The following is a 7,499-nucleotide window of genomic DNA, read 5'->3' on the forward strand; positions in this document are numbered from 1 at the left end:
TTTTTCACTCACTGCACAAATCACCAAGTTTCAAGTGCCGAAACCCAAAACTCGAAACCCAGTGTGCAACACGTCGATTGTTCATTTACATTACACAGATCATTGAGTTCCGAGTGCTGAGTGCTGAAACCCGAAGCCAAAAACCCGAAAATATGTATGGAACATGTCCATTTCTTACTCATTGCACATATCACTGAGTTTCGAGTGCTGAAACCCAAAACTCGAAACCCAGTGTGCATCATGTCCATTGTTCAATTATATTACACAAGTCATCAAGTTCCGAGTTCCGAGAGCCAAAATACGAACCCTGAACCCCGAAAATATGTGCGCAACATGTCCATTTTTCACTCACTGCACAAATCACCAAGTTTCGAGTGCCAAAACCAGAAACTCAATCCCCAGTGTGCAACATGTCCATTTTTCATTTACATTACACGGATCATCAAGTTCCGAGTGCCGAGGGCCGAGACCCGAAGCCCGAAACCCAAAATCATGTACACAACATGTCCATTTTTCACTTGTTGCACAAATCACCAAGTGTCGAGTGTCGAAACCTGAAACCCAGTACTTCACATGGACACGAATTGTATTTGTATGTATTATCCATTGGTGTAGGGTTCAAATAACTTGGTAATTGTATTTGTCAGTACTCAGTACTTGGTACTCGGTGATCAGTGGTCAGTGGTCGGTACTCGAGACTTGGTAGTCAATATAGGCAAATGATAATGAAAAATGACAGTTGTAGTCCACGTCAAGGTGAGTGTCTTGGTAGTCTTTCCTTGTCATTCGGCAAAACATCAGCAATAATGAAAAAATGAAAGTTGTTATTATGCTTAACTTCCTTACCGAAGGTTGTAGTCCAAGTCCAGGTGAGTGTAGTGGTAGTCTTTTCTTGTCAATTGGTCATCTTGTTACTCATTATGCAGTACTCGGTACATGGTAATTGGTACTCAGTATTTGGTTTTGATACTCAGTACCTGGGAATCAGGGAAAAAACCCCAGCGGGTGAACCACCAGAAGAGGGGGAGGTACACTATACAATAAAGGATTACCCTATGGTCCTGAGCTCCTGATACATTGTTTCTATTGTTGAATAGATGATTGAGATATAATTTCAAAGTCTATTCACCTAGAAATGAACACATAGGAACATATTTTGTATTTTTATGTATATATGCAATATCCATTTAAGCACCAAGTCTCAACTACCAATTACCAAGTCCCGACACTTGATAGTTGATAGTCAGTATTCGAGCTCCGAGTGCCAATATTGCCTACCAATATCTCAGTCAAATGATAACCAAACCAAGACCCAAGTTCCAAACCTGACTACCGAATACCAAGTATCAGTACTCGGGACTCAGGACTATTGGCTGGAGTACCCAACTATTGATTCCCAGGTACCGAGAATTAGAACCAAGTACCGAGTACCTGACTACTGATTCTCGGGTATCGAGTATCAGAACCAAATACCGAGTACTGATTCCCTAGTACCGAGTAACGAGATAACCAATTGACAAGAAAAAACTACCAATACACTCACCTTGGCTCGGCCTACAAGTTTTGTTCAGGAACTTAAACATAATAATAACTTTCATTTTTCATTATCGCCGATGTTTCAGATTTCTTTAGCTTATATCTCGGTTAAATGATAACTGATGGACAAGAAAAGACTACCAATACACTCCCCTAGACTCGGACTACAACCTTCGGTAAGGAAGTTAAGCGTAATAACAACTTTCATTTTTCATTATCATTTGCCTATATTGACTACCAACCACCAACCACCAACTACCAACTACCAACTACCGAGCACTGACAAATACAATTCCCAAGTTATTTCAACCCTACACCAATGGATAATACATACAAAGACAGAATTCATGTCCATTTGAAGTACCGCGTTTCGGGTTTCGGCACTCGACACTTGGTGATTTGTGCAATGAGTAGATGGGCATGTGGCATACATGTTTTCGGGCTTCGGGTTTCAATATTCGGCCCTTGGCACTCAATGATCTGTGTAATGTAAATGAACAATGAACATGTTGCACACTGGGTTTCGAGTTTCGGGTTTCGGCACTCAAAACTTGGTGATTTGTGCAATGGGTGAAAAATGGACATGTTGCGCACATATTTTCGGGGTTCGGGTCTCGGCCCTCGGCACTCGGAAGTCGATGATCTGTGTAATGTAAATGAACAATGAACATGTTGCACACCAGGTTTTGAGTTTCGGGTTTCGGCACTTGAAACTCAGTGATTTGTGCAACAAGTGAAAAATGGAAATGTTGTATACATATTTTCGGGTCTCGGGCTTCGGGCTTCGGCACTTGGCACTTGGCACTTGGTTATTTGTGTGATATAAATGAAAAATCAACATGTTGCACACTGGGTTTCAAGTGTCACGCTTTGGCACTTGAAACTCGGTGATTTGTGCAGTGAGTGAAAAATGGACATGTTGTGTACATATTTTCGGGTCTCAGGCTTCGGGTCTCGGCACTGGGCACTCGGAACTCGATGATTTGTGTGATATAAATGAAAAATCAACATGTTGCACACTGGGTTTCAAGTTTCACGCTTTGGCAGAACTCGAAGCTGTTGTGATTTAGATATCACCCGAACACCCGAATGTCAAATTTTCAGTGCCGAACCCCGAGTGCTGGGTGCTGAGTCCTGAAACCCGGAACTCAGGATTTGACATTTGAGATGAACGAAATTTTTCAGACATGTTTGAATTAATCTACGTATATCTATAAACATTTCACTAACCCCCGAACCCTGAAAGATATTTTTGTTGTCTTACATACCGAGTTCCGAGTTCCGAGACCCCCAAACCCCGAAACCCGGCAGTCCACAATTTCAGGGTTCGGGGGTTGGTAAAATGTGTATGGATATATGAAAGGTTGATTTAAACATTTTTGAAAGATGTCTCATATCAAATGTCAAGTCCCGAGTTTTGTATATCCATAGACATTTTACCAACCCCCGAACCCCAAAATTGTGGACTGCTGGGTCTCGGGGGTCGGCACTCGGGACTTGGGAAATTTGGGGAGATCAATAAAATTTGATCTACAATAAATTTGATTTACAAACAAATTGATTTACAAACTTTTGAAAGATCTGTGTCGTCTCACATATTGAGTCCCAAGTTCCGGGACCCCCAAACCCTGAAACCCGAGACCCGGCAGTCCACAATTTCGGGGTTCGGGGGTTGGTAAAATGTCTATGGATATACAAAAGGTTGATTCAAACATGTTTGAAAGATGTCTTACCCGGAACATGGGACTCGATTTTTGAGATGAAAGACATCTTTCAAACATGTTTGAATCAACCTTTCATATATCCATAAACATTTTACCAACCCCCGAACCCTGAAATTGTGGACTGCCGGGTCTCAGGTCTCGGGGGTCCCAGAACTCGGGACTCAATATGTGAGACGACACAGATATCTTTCAAAAGTTTGTAAATCAATTTGTTTGTAAATCAAATTTATTGTAGATCAAATTTTATTGATCTCCCCAAATTTCCCAAGTCCCGAGTGCCGACCCCCGACCCCTGAGACCCGGCAGTCCACAATTTCGGGGTTCAGGAGTTGGTAAAATCTCAGGGTTCGGGGTTCAGCACTGTGAAAATTTGACATTCATATTTTTGCGAGTGTTGTGCTTCTGGTGTCTGTGTGTAGAAATAGGATATATTGCACACCAGGGTTCAGGTGTGGGGTTTTCCCACTTCAGTACTCAATTATTGGTCAATGCCACACATGGTCGATTCATGTTTTCGTGCTTACAGGTTTAGATTTCGGTGGTTGATGGTAGGTATATGCACTCATAGTGTGCATGTATCCTATGTGTTTGATTCGCTGGTGGCTACATCAGCTGTATGTCTTGATGAAACGTATCTAGGCTCACCCATATATGTACCCATCTATGTACAATTCCCCCACGTCAGCCCACCCATCTATGTAATATCCCCCATGTCGGCCCACCCGTCTATGTAATACATCCTATGTTGGCCCACCCGTCTATATAATTATACCCCACCTCGGCCCACCTGTCTATGTAATAAATATTTTATCACACCCTCGGCCCACCCGTATATGTGATATTCCACCACCTCAGCCCACCTGTCTATGTAATAAATATTTTATTGCACCCTCGGCCCACCCGTATATGTGATACTCCCCACATCGGCCCACCCATATATGTAATATGCCCCACATCAGCCCACCCATTTATGTAATATTCCCCTACCCCGGCCCACCTGTATATGTAATACACCCCTGTTGGCCCACCCATCTATATAACAATATTTGCCTTACATCTCTCTTCAGCCCAGCTGTCTATAATATCCTACTCTACATATTACCCAGATGGGCCCACCCATCTCCATGAATGATCATATTCCCCTGGCCCATCCATCAACATCAAGGATATATATATTATTGGCATACATGGGCCCACCCATCTCCATCGGAAATAATATGTTACCCGGCCCATCCGTCGTCATCGAGGATATACACAACATGGGCCCATGGTCCGCTGGCCCCTCTGATGCGGGATATTATGTAGGTCGGTGAAGGTACAACAATTCAGATGGTGAGTCTGAACAATGTTGGGTCTTGCAGAACCTAGCTGCTATTCGACCCTAAAGGGTTTCTGGACCAGGCTCAAGGCTCAGAGAAGAGGAAATATGATAGAAACTTGCTGAATACTCAGACTCATAGTAGAACTGGTGAAAAGGTAACTTGATTATGTAAGCTACAAAAGTGCAAACATAACATTAAGGTAAAAACAGTCTCTGCAAGCCCAGCCAGAAATGAATCCCTACATCTCATGGGAACTTTGAATCATGACTGTCCCCAGTCATCTACCTATGCAAACCAAAGCTAAGCTAAACTAAGAAAACTAACCTGGGGGTCCTCAAACACCTTTTGTTTCCTTGACGCGTATGCCAGGTAAACTGCGCCAGTGAGTGAGGGTCAGGCAATGCAATAAAACGATAATCTCCAGACTTTGCTTTGAGTACTGGAGGAGCAGCGACGATAAAGTGATAAAAACCGCGATGATGGTTGCATGGGTGACGATGGGGAGTAGACGGATAGAAAGAGGCGAACGAGGGCTTCGAAATGAGTATAGGGTCGACTAGGATTGGTGGAGAACTGGGTGAGAAATGAAGGAAATGGTGGAAAATGGAGGGAAACGCGAGAAGTGCGGATTGCGGAGGAACGCGCAGACGTATCTGGAAGCGGAGCGGACGGATGGAAAGCGGCGGCGAATGCGGTCAGAACGAGTATAGGGTTAATAGGTGCGCGATCGAGGGGCGAGGAGATATAGATAAAATGGTGTAAATGTGCGATAAAATAGAGGGGCGGCGGAAAACGCGAATGGTGGGCGAACGACGGAGCGGATCGGGGCGGCGATGGGCGCGAATGAAAGCCATGAATGAGGGCTTCAAAACGGGTATAGGGTCGATGGGGTTCCGAGGCAAAATGGGCTGGTGAAAGTGCGAAAAAGTGCGGAGGTGCAAGAGGGAGGAGGAGGAAGGGGTATGGTGCAGGGCAACAAGAGCTGGTCCTATCAAGAAGCAGATTGGGGCAATGGACAGAGCCACTGAAGGATGGTAAATGGCCAAAAGAGCTAAAAGACACAGGCCTTTGAGCACCCAGAAAACCCTTATCTCCCCTCAACTTCTCAAAAACACCAAAAACTCGATAACTCCACAACTACTGCTCCAAATTCGATGAGCCAGGGCTCAAAATGACCGGACGGACGTGGGGAATACGACCCTAAGTTTGCGAGAGATCCGCTCGAAAAATGCGTGAGAAAAACACCTATCAGTGCGCTGGAGAGGAGGAGAAGATGCTGAAAACTGGGAATTGTGGGAGAAGCTGATAAGGAATGACTGTGGTAGGATAATAGGCGAATTTGGGGGATGATTGGAGAGCTGGAAGAGCCTAGAAACACAAGAAACCCTCGCGGTGGGCTCCAGTTGAAGGTACAACAATTCAGATGGTGAGTCTGAACAATGTTGGGTCTTGCAGAACCTAGCTGCTATTCGACCCTAAAGGGTTTCTGGACCAGGCTCAAGGCTCAGAGAAGAGGAAATATCATGAAAACTTGCTGAGTACTCAGACTCATACTGGTAACTGGTGAAAAGATAACTTCATTATGTAAGCTACAAAGTGCCAACATAAGGTAAGGTAAAGACAGTCTCTCCAAGCCTAGCCAGAAATGAATCCCTACATCGGGTGGCCCGTATAATACGGAATTTGTCACTGAAGGGGCTCTGGTCAGTGCATATTTTACAGTCATCAATCCCAAGCTTACTATCAGTAACTTCAGAAATTCATCTGTTTGAGTCTGCCCAAGGCTTTTAACAAGCCATTCTGCAAGACCCCATTCTTCCTTATTGCAAAAGGGAGCCCACTTGTCTTCACCTTCACCCTCTTTATATCGCTGATACCTTTTGAAGCCAGTTTGGCCCTCCTGCAACGTCCAGCTGGCATCAGGACATGGTTCAAAATACCTCCTGCTATCTCCTTTGTCAGCTACATCCTCAACAGTAACCCGTTGACTTTTTGATGCTACCGGGTTGTCTTCATCAAGACCGAAAGACTTAGAGTGTGAGCTGGCAAAGTGGGGAAAAGAAATAATTTTTGTAAGCAAATTCAGTTGGTGCACCACCTTTATCATCTGTATCTTGAACTGTTGACTCCCATTTTCTTCTGCACTCAGGGTGGGTAGCTATATGTTTCTTGATACCTCCTCTTAGAGGGAAAGGCTTGCCACAGAATCCACAGCTGTGTGGCATGGTTGGTAAGTGATTTGAGTTTTTTTCTGGCTCTTTTTGACATGTACCCTAATTTGACAGGTCTAGGCTCTGGACATTTTGGGTCTGGGCAATCTGTAACTAACCCTTTCCCCTTCATTGCTACCAGGTACACCCTTTGTCTAGATGCAGTCTAAGAACACACTTTGTTAATGAACCCTTTGCCCTATTGCTACCAGGTACACTGTAGCACTCGAGCTCATGCTAGGCTCGTATTGTGCTATTTCCCGATGCATGTCAAACACCCATCACACACGAATTACTTCCCGATGTTATCCGACACTTACCTGCTGTGACACTTGGATCCTCCCTGGGCTGCAAATGGGTCATTTCCATATATGTGTCAAGGAGTATAGAGCACTATGAGTTTCATTATCATTGTCCATCATTTGTCCTGCAAATAACCTCTATCCGAAACCGAACCTGCTTTTCCCATGCTTTGCGCATCTGCTTATCTGCACTTGCCCATGCATTGGCTGCATCGGACATGCGTTCCTGCGCTTCAGATACCTCAGGAAACACATTAGGAAGGTCCCTCGTCTATCCATAGTCCATCCAAACTCCATTGGTATGTGAATTTCCTTACCTCAAGGCTTGTAAAATGTGTTGCAGCCTTATTACATGTCCTTACATATTTACTATATTTCCTATCCCTTCCCTCTCCGAGTGAGAGT

Source organism: Suillus discolor, assembly GCF_016758755.1.
Source record: "Suillus discolor strain FC423 chromosome Unknown F5147scaffold_22, whole genome shotgun sequence".
Lineage (NCBI taxonomy): Eukaryota > Fungi > Basidiomycota > Agaricomycetes > Boletales > Suillaceae > Suillus > Suillus discolor.